Below are 15,312 nucleotides of genomic sequence, written 5' to 3' on the forward strand. Positions count from 1 at the left end.
CATTTGCACCCGAATACAGGAAAGTACTTGACATTTGGCTTGTTCTCGGTTAGGTGCTCATATGGAGTCTTTTCCAATATTGTGCAGAGGAAGAGCCGGTTTGATGCATGGCATGCGGTGTTGACAGCCTCGGCCCAAAAACTATGTGGCGACTTGTATTCATCCAACATGGACCTTGCCATCTCCACAAGTGTACGGTTCTTCCTTTCGGCTACACCATTTTGTTGAGGAGTGTATGGTGCGGAATATTGATGCTCAATCCCTTCATCACTAAGAAATTCTTCCAAGGTGTAGTTCTTGAACTCGGAGCCATTATCAGTTCTTATTGCCAAGATTTCTTTGTCAAACTTGCGCTGAGCTTGCTTAGCAAAATCAATGAAGGTGATCTTCGTCTTGTCCTTGGACTTGAGGAAAAACACCAATGTATATCTTGAGTAATCATCAAAAATGACAAGTCCATACTTTTTCCCACCAAGACCATCCCATGAAGGAGGCCCAAAGATATCCACATGAAGAAGTTCCAAAGGCCTTGAAGTAGACACAATATTCTTGGGTGGGTGCTTTGATTGATGTTGCTTCCCAGCTATGCATGCACTACACACATGATCTTTCTCAAAAGAGACATTGGTTAGTCCAAGGATTTGATTACCCTTTAATAGATCTTGAAGATTTCTCATGCCGACATGGGCTGGCCGGCGATGCCATAGCCACTCCTTGTCGGCCTTGGCCATTAGACAAGTTGCATGGAATGTGCTCTCTTTAAAAAAATCAACCATGTAAAGGTTTCCATCCAACTCTCCAACAAAGGTCACTTCAAGAGTATCTCTCTTAAACAACGGAAGCCAATTGACGAACAGAAAGCAAATGGTATTTAAGGGATTGGACAAGCATGACATTTGCAAGAGACATGTCATTTGTGATAGCCACCTTGCCCAACCCGAGTACCTGTCCTTTTGATCCTCCACCAAACATAATGCTCATAAATGGTTGAATAGCTTCCATGAAATCGTGGAGCAACTAGCTATCTCTGGTCATATGATTTGTACATCCACTATCGATCACCCTTTGACTCCACTAGAGAAAGCAACCTACACACAATTATGACTTGATTAGAGGCACCCATTTTGCAATGGGACCTCTCAAGTTAGTCACAGGGGTCTTAGGGACCCAAATAGCATAAAACCGGAATGCATTTCGAGGACCAACAAATTTTGCATAAACTTCTCCATCCTTAGTTTTACGAAGTACATAGGATGGAGGCATGAACTCTTTTGGCTTGTTGAGAGTGGGCATGCCCCTTGTGGCCTTCCCACTCACAACCTTACCTTTTTCCTTGTGCCCTTCTTGCACAAACGTTTCTTTAAGAGGGGTGGTGCACTTTTGAGAAGAAGTCTTATTCTTGCTTGTGCTTGGATCAAACCCGAGCCCTTCTTGGCAAACACCTCATTGTGTTGGCTCAATACCTCATTAAGGTTCTTTTGTCCTTGAGCACATGTCATGAGTCCTTTCTCGAGTTGGGCCTTGAGAAAGTGATTCTCCTCAAGAATAGATGCTAGGTCACCACTAGAGTTAGTAGTACAAGCATCAACATTGATAATAGGAGAAGAGTAAGCCTTGGCTAGAGTTTCAAGATAAGTAATCTTAAGCATCTCAAAACTCTTTGTAAGAAGAGTGAGCTCTTCTTCCTTAGTCTTGAAGGACATGGATAGAAGGTCACAATACTTAGAGAGAGAAGCATGAGACTTCACAAGCTTACTTTTATCATTCATCAACACCTTGCAAGAGTCCTTAGCCTTTTTCAAGGAGGCAAGTTCTTTAGCATGAACATCAATGTTTGCACCAATTTTCAAGCATAGTTCATCATTTCGTGCTTCCTCATATTGCACTTTCCGCTCAAGGATTTCATATTTTTCCTTTTCCTCAGTGATGAGGGTTTCGAGTTCCTTAATGGTTATGGTGTGCTTACTCACCATCTCCATAAGCATACGAAACATAGTGAGCTTCTTTCCTTTGAGGGAGCACATGAACTTATTTAGTTTAGCAAGCATAGGATCATCTATATCATCATCATCATAATTATCCTCCACATCAAGATACTCATCACAAGGAGTAGAAGGAGTGAAAAGAGGAGGGTTTGACCGTGGGTTTACCTTGACCTTCTCAGGAGAGTTTTGGTCCTCTCCATCTTCTACCACGGCCTTTGCCATTAGGCATTTGTGAGCATTGCCCTTGTAGTCTTTCATATAGTTGTAGGTGGCAACATCACCACTCTTGTTGACTAGCCTCAAAGTGTTTTGAGAATCTTGAGATACTCCGACAACACCACTAACATCATCTGGATCGAATTCTTCATGAGCAACCATTGCTTTCCTATCTCTCTTCTTGAGCTTAGAGTTCAGAGGATTTGGCAACTTCTTCTTGGGAAAGGTCTTGGGAAACCTTGATTTGTCTTCTCTCTTCTCATAAGGGCAATCATTGGATAAGTGGTTGGTTTCTTCATAGTTGTAGCATTTTATCACTTTCTTCTTCTAGAATCTTACCTTGAATTTTCCCGCGCTGAACTTCTTGACAAAGAGGACAATGTCTTGATATGAAAGGCTCTCATCAGAGTCAATCTCATCACCATCTTCATCATCATCATCTTCTTATTCTTCTTCTTCCTCTTCTTAACTTTGCTCTTCTTCACATACATGTTTGGCCTTCAATGCAAGATTGATCTTTGATGTTGAGGTACCATGCATGGCATGATGTTTTGTAGCATTTGCCTTTGACTCTTCAACTAGTTGGAAAGTGGATATGATGTCATCCGGAGTCATTTCCTTGAATCCATGGTGTTGTCTTATGTCCCACACCATTTGGTGATGATATGGAGCAAGAGCATGAAGCAACTTGTCCACGAGAAATTGCTTAGTCAAGTTGAATCCATCTTGTGTCTTGTCACACTCACAAGACTCGATGCCAGCGGTGAGAGTCATGAGACGCTCAAGGAGCTGCTTGGGAGATTCACCTTTCTCCATACAAAAGATTTGCAATTGACCCTTGGAAATTTCATACTGAGCAAGCCGGAGAGTGGAGGTACCGGTCTTGGTCCTCACAATGCTATCCCATAATTGCTTGGCACTTGTGATGTGTATGTATGGTATCCTTTGCTTGTAAGTCATACCTCTCCTTATGCACATGGTTGTTGTTTCGTTGAGATTCTTGTCGTATATCTCTCTTGGTGTAACATTCTTCGGGTCAACAGCTTGGTAACCATACTCCAAGATCTCCAACATCTCATCATTTCCATATCGAATATGATCCTGCATAGCAACTCTCCACAAAGCAAAATCGGTAGTGTCATCAAGTAAAGGAGGTTTGCCTTGAGGGTTATACTTTGGTTTCTATATTTGAGGTCTTGCATAAAGCCAAGGAACACTGGAGTGTTCATTACTAGGAGGTTGTTGGCCAAGTGAAGGAGTAGGCATAGTGCCCTTGAGGCTGCACCACCAGAAAGTGGTGCAAGCATCATGGTCAATGTGGCTAGTCTCATTTGGACCAAGGCCTCAAGAGAAGCATCATGCTCCTCCTTTTGCTTGTCTTCCGTGGAAGCCGCGCCCTTATCCTTCGGATCCGCAACAAGGGGAGTCCCATCAGGGTTCATCTCGCTCTAGGGCGGTTAAGCCACAAGAATAGAGCATGAGGCTGATACCAATTGAAAGGGTCGAGATGGACCTAGAGGGAGGGTGAATAGGTACAATTATAAATTTTAATTTTTACTTAAAAAATTTAGGCAATAATGCGGAATATGAAAGTGAGCCTAACAATTGCAAGTAAGATGCCAAGAGGTAAGCAAGGTAAACAAGTAACACAAGTAAGCGAGTAAGCAAGCCCAATATGATATAAGTAAAGACTAACAAACAAGTAACCACAAGTAGGAAGCTAGGGCTAGGGATAACCGCAACTCCAAGAGACGAGGATGTATGCTGATGTTCACTTCCTTGGAGGGAAGCTACGTCACCGTTAGAGAGGTGGATGTTACCACGAAGGCACACCAACGCCACGAAGGCTCACCCTATTCTCCCTTTGAGACAACACCACGAAGGCATTTCTCAACCACTAGTGGTAGACCTTGCGGTGGTCTCCAAACCCTCACAAACTTTCCGGGGGTAATCACAATGGTCGATTCTTCTCCGAATAACGCCTACCACCTAGGAGTCTCCAACCTCCAAGAGTAAAAGAATGATGGGGAAAAGCTCAAGACTTGCTCAAATCATTAATTCCTTTGGTGCAAGGATGGGGAAGGACTGGATCTATCACTTGAGTGGACAACCTCTCCCGAATGCTCTCAAATCCCTTAGGGATCTAAGATTTGGTGTAGGAGTGTGTGAGAGAGAGAGTAAAAAGTGTTCTTGTGGATGTTCTAAGTGAATGGTCAAGTCTCCCACGGGATAGGTGAGAGGTATTTATAGTATGCCTGAATAAGTGGATGTTGGAACCACTTGAGAACAGCAACAGTCGGACGTCCGAGACATACCGGATGACCGAGGCCTCGGCAAACACCAGAGATCCGACAGGGACCGAACGACCGATGTTTTGGCACAGTATAGAAGGTAAAAGATGGCCGGTGGATACCAGACGTCCGACGTTTTGGCTCTGTAGAGAAGGTATCGGACGTCCGGTGGATGCCGGACATCCAACGTTTTGGTACTTACTAGGAAGTGTCGGACGTCCGGTGACTACCGGACATCCGATGTTTTGGCTCCGTGAAGAAAATACCGGCCGTATGGTGGACACCGGATGTCCGAGGCCTCAGCAGGCACCGGAAGACTGATAGGGCCGGACGTTCGATGATTTAGTTCTAGAGACAGGTGTTTTTAAAGAAGGTCACTTGAGCCAGATTTTTGCGAGACCCCATGTTCCCCTGTTAATGGTGCAGGATCCCTATACTCAAGAACAAACACAAAAAGGGCCTAAGCTGGTAGACTTGTTTCTTCATTCTTGAGGAAGTTAAATATTTCCGAAATCATAATCCACACACATGCTCCTGAGGGGACTAAAACTTGAGATATACTTGACAAACTTTGTTAGTCCCCTATGAGTATATTGTCATCAACATCAAAATATGATTAAGGGCATGATTGCACTTTCACATGGTCAAGTGGGTTCCCAAGACTACGTCAAGTTCTACTTCATCAAGTTCGACTACAACTCCAAGGATTCCCATCAAGTCTATGTGGATTCCAAAGAAGAAGAACTAGAGTGTTCTTAAGGGTGACTCCGCCAACACACTTCACTCATATTCATTATTTTAGCAAGGACATGTGCAATCAACTTTCATATCTTGCACTAGTTCATGGAGTCACAAACCCTCTTGTTGGTAAGATAAGGAACAAAGTAACCTAATGCTTTCATTTGCATCATCATATGTGCAATTCACTCTATGTTATGGATATCCTTGTATGTTCCTTTTGGGACTAACCCATTAGGTATTGAAAGTGCAACATTCCAATGGATTGCTTCAAAAAATCTACATCAATATTGAGTATCCACATATTCACTATCGACATGAAGTCATTGATACGTCTCCAACGTATCTATATTTTTTGATTGTTCCATGCTATTATATTATCCATCTTGGATGTTTTATATGCATTTATATGCTATTTTATATTATTTTTGGGACTAACCATTAACTTAGAGCCCAGTGCCAGTTTTTGTTTTTTCCTTGTTTTTGAGTTCTACAGAAAAGGAATACCAAATGGAGTCCAAATGACCTAATATTTATGGTGATTTTTATGGACCAGAAGGAGCCCCCAAAGCAAAAGAGTTGGGCCAGAAGAGTCCCGAGGCCACCACAAGGATGGAGGGCGCCCCCTCCCTAGGGTGCACCCCCTGTCTTGTCGTTGACTCATGGACCCCCCCTGACTTGTTCTCGACGCCAAAAATTCCTATAAATATAGAAACCCTCAGAAATAAATCTAGATCAGGAGTTCCGCCGCCGCAAGCCTCTGTATCCACAAAAACCCAATTGGGATCCTATTCCGGCACCCTGTCAGAGGGGGGATCCATCACCGGTGGTCATCTTCATCATCCCGGTGCTCTCCATGACGAGGAGGGAGGAGTTCACCCTTGAGGCTGAGGGTATGTACCAGTAGCTATGTGTTTGATCTCTCTCTCTCTCTCTCGTGTTCTTCATTTGGCACGATCTTGATGTACTGCAAGCTTTGCTACTATAGTTGGATCTTATGATGTTTCTCCCCCTCTACCTTCTTGTAATGGATTGAGTTTTCCTTTTAAAGTTATATTATCATATTGAGTCTTGAAGGATTTGAGAACACTTGATGTATGTCTTGCATGTGCTTATCTGCGGTCACAATGGTATATTCACGTGATCCACTTGATGTATGATTTGGTGATCAACTTGCGGGTTTTGTGACCTTGTGAACTTATGCATAGGGGTTGGCACACGTTTTCGTCGACTCTCCGGTAGAAACTTTGGGGCACTCTTTGAAGTTCTTTGTGTTGGTTTGAATAGATGAATCTGAGATTGTGTGATGCATATTGTATAATCAAACCTGTGCATACTTGTGGTGATATTGGAGTATCTAGGTAACATTAGGGTTTTGGTTGATGTGTGTCTTAAGGTGTTAGTTTAGTACGAACTCTAGGGTTGTTTGTAACACTTATAGGAATAGCCCAATAGATCGATCAAAAAGAATAACTTTGACGTGGTTTTGTACCCTACAATAATCTCTTCGTTTGTTCTCCACTATTAGTGACTTTGGAGTGACTCTTTGTTGCACGTTGAGGGATTGTTATATGATCCAATTATGTTATCATTGTTGAGAGAACTTGCACTAGTGAAAGTATGAACCTAGGCCTTGTTTCGAAGCATTGCAATACCATTTTCGCTCACTTTTGTTACTTGCTACCTTGTCGTTTTTATATTTTTGGATTACAAAAACCTGTATCTACCATCCATATTACACTTGTATCACCATCTCTTCACGGAACTAGTGCACCTATACGATTTACCATTGTATTGGGTGTGTTGGGGACACAAGAGACTCTTTGTTATTTGGTTGCAGGGTTGTTTGAGAGAGACCATCTTCATCCTATGCCTCCCACGGATTGATAAACCTTAGGTCATCCACTTGAGGGAAATTTGCTACTGTCCTACAAAACTCTGCGCTTGGAGGCCCAACACGAGTCTACAAGAAGAAGGTTGCATGGTAGACATCAGTCATCATCAAACAAACCCAAGGTTAGTTCATCCCTCTTAGGGGGGAGATCACATCTAGGGGGGGCTTTGCTATAAGAATTGAGCTAAAGCAACTCTAATGGTGTGAACACATTAATGCTTTATGTAAATGTGGTAACCCTACTTGTGCTTAAATGATGAGTATGACCTATGATCAAATGTTATCATTTGACTCCTAAGTCAATATACTCATATATAGATGACCTAGTCATCGCCAATTTCTTGATATATGCTAGAATTGTTTGTGCATGCTTTGACACATGATTCATTTGCTATCTTATTGTGTGAGCATGTTGGTTGCATAATTTCTCCATTCGAGGACATCCATTTATTATTTTGATTGTTTGGTTTTTGTCGGCCAAATGGATGGACAAGAATGCCTAAGAACCTTCTCTAGCTATGTATGCTCTTCTTGTCTCAAACTCTATTCATGCTATATCACAAAAATTTGAACAGGTCTTTTTCGGACCCACCGGGTCAGGAGCACTCGGAGTCACCGATCCGTCAAGGGCTGCCTTACAAAACCTTCTTGTGAATTTCGGTCAGACCAACTCACTCATACTCGGTCCCACCAAAACCACTAGATTGATCTAGGTTTTCACTCGGTGCTACCGATTTAAATGACTCGGACTCACCAAGTTGCACTAACTGCATGCAGTTTTGCATCTTGGTGCCACCGAGACATTTCATTCGGTGCCACTGACAGCGGCTGGGTATATATATTATATGCGTACCCGTATGGTTGAAAATTACTTCAAACCACACAAGCTCGCGCCCCAGCACTGCCACCCCTTGGTCTCTGGATCATCGCCGTCTCCACCTGTGCGCCGTCGTTGCAGGTCTCTGCCACCGTCAACGGAAATCCTCTCCGCCGTTGCCGTCGTAGCGAGCCATCACCAAGTTAGGGTATGGTTTGAACCCCTTTGCGCTATTTCCCCCTTCCAATTCAATGCACAAAGCTTTTGCCTAGTCTCTCTCCACGTATGAAATCGTTCTATCCAGCAAAGAGTTCCTTAGATTAGTTTTGATGATAAATCTTAGGGTTAGGTTTCCGTCGAGTTCATCTCGGATCGACCGAAATGAAACTTTCGGCCCCACCGATTGGCCTTGGCCTTTGCGCTAAGTACAACTCGGTCTGACCGAAGAGTACTGATCGGTGAGACCGAAAGCGATTTCTTTGTGAAACCCTAGCATCCGGAGTCACCGAACTGCAACTCGGTCTGACCGATGTTGTATGTTTAGACTCTAACAATGCTTCAGTGTCACCGAGATTTTCATATTGGTAGCTCAGAAATGCCTTCTGCAGAAAACTAGAACTAAGTTTTTGACTCAAAGTTTTACAAAACCAGCTGCATTTTTGTGATACTCATCCACTCTACCTATACCTATCTATTCACAGGGATTGTTTGCAATATGTCAAGTACAAGTGATAGCCAGAACAGGTCAGAGGAAGAGGTCAACCTCAGTGAGGGCTATAGCCCAAGTAGTAGCTATGATGAGGCTAGCATAAGTAATCCAAGCAGTCTGCCAAAAGCTGCCACCAAGACAAAGAAAAAGAGAACCTCAGATAGTGAGGATGAAGACTTTGTTGCAAATGAGGCTACCTCAAAGAAGAGAGTGCTGAAGAACGAGTATGTTGTTGTTTCCACCACAAAGCCTGGTTCCCAAAAGAAAGCACCTCCAAGGAAAGTTCTATTTCCTAAAGTCGGAAAGTCAACTCAAGAAACAATGCAGTTCACTCTTGAACAGTCAGATGATGATGAGGCTGCCAAAGGAAAGAAGAAGAAGAAGAAGAAGAAGAGAGTTAGAACAACAACTACTAGAGTGCTTGGAAAGCCTTCTATGAGGAGAAGTGATGAGGAGGAGGAGGAAGAACAAGTAGAAGCACCCCCTGCCAAGTCTCAAAAGCTAATGGAGATGCCATTAGGACTAGTGTTGCTCCCTCCAAGCTCAAGCACCCAAGTCCATAGCTCCAAAGAGATCCACCAAAAACATATCAGCTGCTGAGAAGAACAAGACCCCAATGCTAGAGGTCCAAGAGAATGATGAGCCACTAGTGCTCAGGATATTAAAGCCAAAGATTCCAGACAACAATGATGATCATCCAATTGCCGAGAACATGAAACTGAGAAAGGATGCAGGTCTGAGAGTGGAGGAAGAATGATCCATATGCCACAAGGAGGAGGACTGCTATTGATTACTGTTTCCATAGTAGAGAACAACATGACTTCTATGGGATTGTGTTGCTTGACAAGAAGCCCATTGTATGTGACATGAAGTGGGTTGATTGGAAGTACATTGATGACAATGAAGATTACTTTCCCCATGTTCATGAGAACTTCAAGCTAAATGGTATTGATGCTTTTGTTGGGTAAAAGCTAACCAAGTGGAATGATGAGATAATAATGCAGTTTTACTCAACTGCACACTTCTATCTAGATGGAAGATAGTGTGGATGACTGAGGGCACCAGATACCAGTCACCGATCTCTGAATGGGTTGCTCTTATCAAAGCCCTAGCAAAAGGATAAGATGATCTTGATGTATATGGAGAATCCAGGAAGGATCACAACACTATGGCTCATATGTACAAGCCAATTCCCGATGGAGCATTGGATACTCGTAAGTTTGGTTCCATATATTATTTGCTTGCTGGACTGACTACAAACAACACCATTCTAAGGCTCACTCTTGCCTAAGTATGGAGATCATAGGACGATACGAGGTCACTCCATCAACCTGCTGCATCTGTTTGATGTTCCACAAAAGTTCAAGGTCATGAGTTTGATAGTTGAGACAGTCAATAGGATAGTTGCTGACCAAAAGAGGTCATGTGGATAAGCTCCATATATTCAGATGTTGATCATTTCCAAGGTTGGAATTGGAACATATCTACTTGACAAAGAGCATTTACTTCTTAGGCCAGATTTTGAGGACAATGAAGTTGTCATGGATACTTCACATCCTACTTCTGTTGAGGCCCAGGAGAAGCCAGAGAAAGCAAAGGCTGCTAAAGCAGCAAGTGCTCCAGGTGCATCAATTGCCAATCTCAAGCACAAACAAGATCAGCTCACATATCTGCTAGAAGCTACCCTAAGGATTGAGAAGAGTCTAGCCAACTTGACTAAGAATTAGGAGAGCTTAGAGCAGGTTGTTGAAGACAAGATGTACAACCTTGATGTGAAGGTCACTGAGATTCAAACCATTGTTGAGAAGCTGCGAGATGATGTTGAAGACAGAGAGGACAGACCTACTACATATAGATTCCAGCCAGTGCCAAGGGCACAGAGGTCTTCTGCTAAGCCAGTTACAGACTTGTGGCCTGCTCATTCTGCTCCTGCCACCACAGCCACAGTTGCTCCTCCAGTGTCAACTCCACTAGCTCCACAGACTTCAGTTGAAGCATTTGCAGATCGACTCATCTCCATGTTGTCTACGCACACTAAAGCTACAAGCCAGAAAACCCCTTCAAGAGCTTCCGGAGATTGTCCCTAGAGTGCCGCATAGCACTGTACGTTTTCAAACTTTTTGGTAACTTGTTGCCAAAGGGGGAGAAAGTGTATAGATCATAGGTTGAGAGAGAAAGAGAGTCTTTTGCTTCTTTATTGGTTCTTATTTTCTTTGCTACTTTGGTTGGTTGTTTCTACTTGATGCTACATTTGTCTTATGCTTGTGAGATACCTTGTGTGATCATGTGTTTGATCATAGTATGCTTAATGTGTGCTTGCATGTCTATCTCTATGATTATTTATGTATGGCCATTCACTTGTATCTTTAGTGATGAGTGCATGTCATTTTAATCTTATCATTTTGTGCGCTCCACCAAGATGTATGTGACTTGGAAGAGTGACCCATGATCCTATTCGATTGTGCATTCGCATTGAAACACAAATTTTAAATAATGCACAAATTTAGGGGGAGCTCTTGCTTATCACATACTTCTCAAAGTGACGTGTATTTCATTCTTTATCATTTGTCGAAGCTTTGATCTATATGCTGTCATCAATTACCAAAAAGGGGGAGATTGAAAGTGCAACTAATCCCCGGGTGGTTTTGGTAATTCATAACAACATATAGCTCATTGAACTAATATTCTTTCAAATTAAATATTTCAGAGAGTTCAATGAATGGCATTGCATGGACTAGGAATGTGGACCCCTCAAAATGCTAAGGACACATATTGGCAAAAGCTCAAGACTCTTTATCTTTGTTTTAGTGATCCAAGATCACATTGAGCCCATAGGAAAGCCAATACTATTAAAAGAGGATGAGGTGTTGCTTAATGGTCTGCTTGCTCAAAATGCTTAGTGATATTGCTCCAAAACCCTCAACCACTTTCTCATTCCAAATATGTCAAAACCCTAAACTCCATCTCGGCCACACCGATTCTTTCTATCCGGCTCCACCAAGTTCATATGACATAGCCACAGCCGGAAACCCTAACAGTTCGGTGACACCGATACAGATCTCGGTATCACTGAGATGGCCTTGCTAACTTCATGTGACTTGTTGTATTTATTTTGGTCTCACTGAAATTGCAACTGTTCTCACCGAGTTGGCTTGACATTCACTTTGTTCCTTATTGCTTCACTTAAGTCTCATCGAGTTGATGCAATCGGCGCCATCGAGTTGATGTTTGCCCTAAGCCCTAGCACATCGGTCACGGCGAGTTGTTCCAGCCGGTCCCACTGAGATTTCTAATGTTCACATTTTGAACTAATCGGTCAGATTGAGTTCATCTATTCGGTCTCACCGAGTTTGGTCAAATGTGTGTAACGGTTGGATTTTGTGTGGAGGCTATTTATACCCCTCCACCCCCATCTCCATTTGTGAGAGAGCCATCAGAACGCGTCTATACTTCTGCTACTCATTTCTCTGAGGGAGAACCACCTACTCATGTGTTGAGATCAAGACATTCCACTCCTATCACAAGAATATTGATTTCTAGCCTTCCCCAAGTTGCTTTCCACTCAAATCATCTTTTCACCATAGCCAAATCTGTGAGAGAGAGGTAAGTGTTGGGTAGACTATCATTTGAAGCACAAGAGCAAGGAGTTCATCATCAACACACCATCTATTACCTTTTTGAGAGTGGTGTCTCCTAGATTGGTTAGGTATCGCTTGGGAGCCTCCAACATGTTCTGGAGTTGAACCAAGAAGTTTGTAAGGGCGAGGAGATCGCCTACTTCGTGAAGATCTACCCAAGTGAGGCAAGTCCTTTGTGGGCGATAGACATGGTGGGATAGACAAGGTTGCTTGTTCGTGAACCTTTCGTGGGTGGAGCCCTCCATGGACTCGCGCAGCCGTTAGCCTTCGTGGGTTGAAGTCTCCATCAACGTGGACGTACAATAGCACCACCTATCAAAACCATGCCAAAAATCTCCATGTCTACATTGCATTTGCCTCCTCCAAACCCTTCCCTTTACCTTCATATGCAATGTGTTACATTCCGCTGCTATATTCTTAGAATTATATGTGTAGGTTGATTGCTTGACTTGTGCAAATAGCTAAAATCTGCTCACAACTAAAATTGGGAAAATGATAGATTTTTAATTGGTTAAGTAGTCTAATCACCCCCTAGACCAACTTTCGATCCTACAGATACCCTCCTCCTTCGCAAGAATCTATCTATCTAGTTTATCTATTGTTTAGGCTTGTCGTGTCTAGGTGGTGATGGACATTTTATGTCCGGTTGTATCTAGGAGATGATGAAACTTTCTATCCTCAACATATATGTTTGCTATTGCTATGTTCAAGTTGTATTTACGTAAGTGTTGATCACGTTGCATGTGTAGCATGAATTTGAGTAGGTCAACTATGAATGCAGAGAAATAAAGGGTGGTCGGTCGCTGTTCAGAGACGTAAAAGGATCACATTTGCGCGTTGCGGTTGTAGTAGATGCTCTAAGGACATCTCCAACGCCGACCCGCAAACCTCCCACAACCGTCCGGACCGCACGGCTCGACCGCGGAAGCCATCCAACACGGTCATGTACGGTTTGCGGCGTGGTTCGGACGTGATTTATCCCGCAACCGGAGACAAAAGTGGGGGAGATTTGCGGGAGTCTGGACGTATCCCAAGCCCGCTTCTGACTGTCATGGCCCACCAAAAACCCCACCCCTCCCACATATTTTTGGTCAGCGCCGCCCTAGAGCATCAGCGCCCGCATTCATGCCCGGCCAGAGCGGACGCGACCGCTCACTAGTGTCGGCACTGAAGCGGCACGCCGTTCGAGAGAGCGCCGCCCGCACCGCTTCTCGGTGCAAGCGGCTGTCGCGCGTTCAAACGACACGATGGCCACCCATCCATCCGTATGTCGCCCGCATTGATGGCACACAGTTGTCGGGGCGTCTCCTCCGGCACTACCCGTCCGTCCCTCTGCCACCCACCGGTGCTATATAAATTGTTACCCCGGTGCCCCGACCATAGCCACAGTCATCTCTCTCCGCACACTCCCCACCATGGATCCCTCTGCGGCCAAAGTTCTCTAGGGCGAGCTAACATTAGAACAGAAGAAGGCCATGGCCGCCATTGCTGCCGACAGGCAGGCCGGTAGGCAGCTGGAGGACGCCTCCGACAATGTGCCAACGCCACCCTCCTCTCCTCCATGGCACCCTCCTATTCGGCTCCATCCTCGCTAGTGCATTGCACCATGACCATTAGCAAGGCTCGTGCCCATTATATGGACATGGTGCAGGAGGACCAGTTTTGGGAGGCGCAGGCCAACGCCAACTGCAACCACAACCTCCCCCAGGAGTATCTGCAAACGGAGGAGTAGGTCGCCGCCGGACGCGGACCTGGCGGAGCAGATGGCGCTGCTCAAGTCCTATCGCTCCGCCCGTGAGATACGCCTCGCTCGATGGTAATACCGGCAGCGGGTGGCGGAGAAGGTGGCCGCCGGCAAGGAGTGCGACGACGAGGCGGGCGAGGCATTGTTCAGCGCCACCGACGACGAGGAGTTCGTGCCCCGGCACCACAACCATGAAGAAACCGACACGTCTGCAAGTGCCGCCGGCAGTGAGGAAGAGTAGTGCACGGTAGGTCGCCGCCGCTTGTGTCCCAGAAAGACCACCGCTCCTCCCCTCCCGTTGACGTCAAGCTTGGTGGGCTCACCATCTTTGGCCGATTAGTCTCTTGGCGGCGACATGGAGGCGAACAACTTCAGTTCCCGAGGCTTCGGAGGAGGAGGTTACGGAGGCGGAGCTGGAGAGCACCGAGACAGAAGTGGAGACAGTCAAGCTTCAGTTCTCGGGGCCGATGGCCAGACACGGGGACGGGTGCCGCCGTGCCGGTGACCATTTAGATTAGGTATTAATTATATCTTTAGAGTCGGACTAGCACCCCTTTTATGTAAATATACTGAAATATGTCATGTTTATATGAAATCTGGACGTGTTTATATAAAAACCGTCATGTTTATATGGGGTCCGGCCTTATTTACACGAATTTCATCTAGTTTATTGAAAAAGAGTTTGAAATATATGCTGCTAACGTTGGATGTCATCCTCCGGCATCCGTGTCGGATTGGTTCCTATTCCTTTCTGCGGACGGGTGCGGAAGGGTTTTTGCGGGTTGCCATTTGAGATGCCCTAAGAGCATTACTAGTAGAACCCTCAAACCCTCAAATCCTTAAAGGAGTTTTAAGGGTTGAGAAGTGCCACTTTTTGACACTTTTAAGGGTTGAAAAACAGGGGCAAATACTAGAACCCTCAAACCCAACCCTTAAACTGCTTTAAGGATTGGATTTGAGGGTTCTAGTCTTTGCCTCAACCCCAACCTTTAAATCTATCATTTGACATCTCACAATTTATGACAAAAAAACACAATCAACTTCCAAACAAACTACCAAATGATAATCATTGATGCATGGTTTAATAGTTTACATCACAAAATCATCATTTTCCTCCTCTCATCGGCACCATCACCAAAAAGTTGCACCTCGGCGCCATCTCCTAGACCACATGCGGGATCCATCAAGCATCTCCATGGGCACCGGTGGAGTCGTACACACCGCCATCGCCACAACTACTCATCGGAGTGTCACCTCGAAAAGTAGAGGACGCAACACGG

Source organism: Triticum aestivum, chromosome 1B (assembly GCF_018294505.1).
Source record: "Triticum aestivum cultivar Chinese Spring chromosome 1B, IWGSC CS RefSeq v2.1, whole genome shotgun sequence".
NCBI classification, from domain to species: domain Eukaryota; kingdom Viridiplantae; phylum Streptophyta; class Magnoliopsida; order Poales; family Poaceae; genus Triticum; species Triticum aestivum.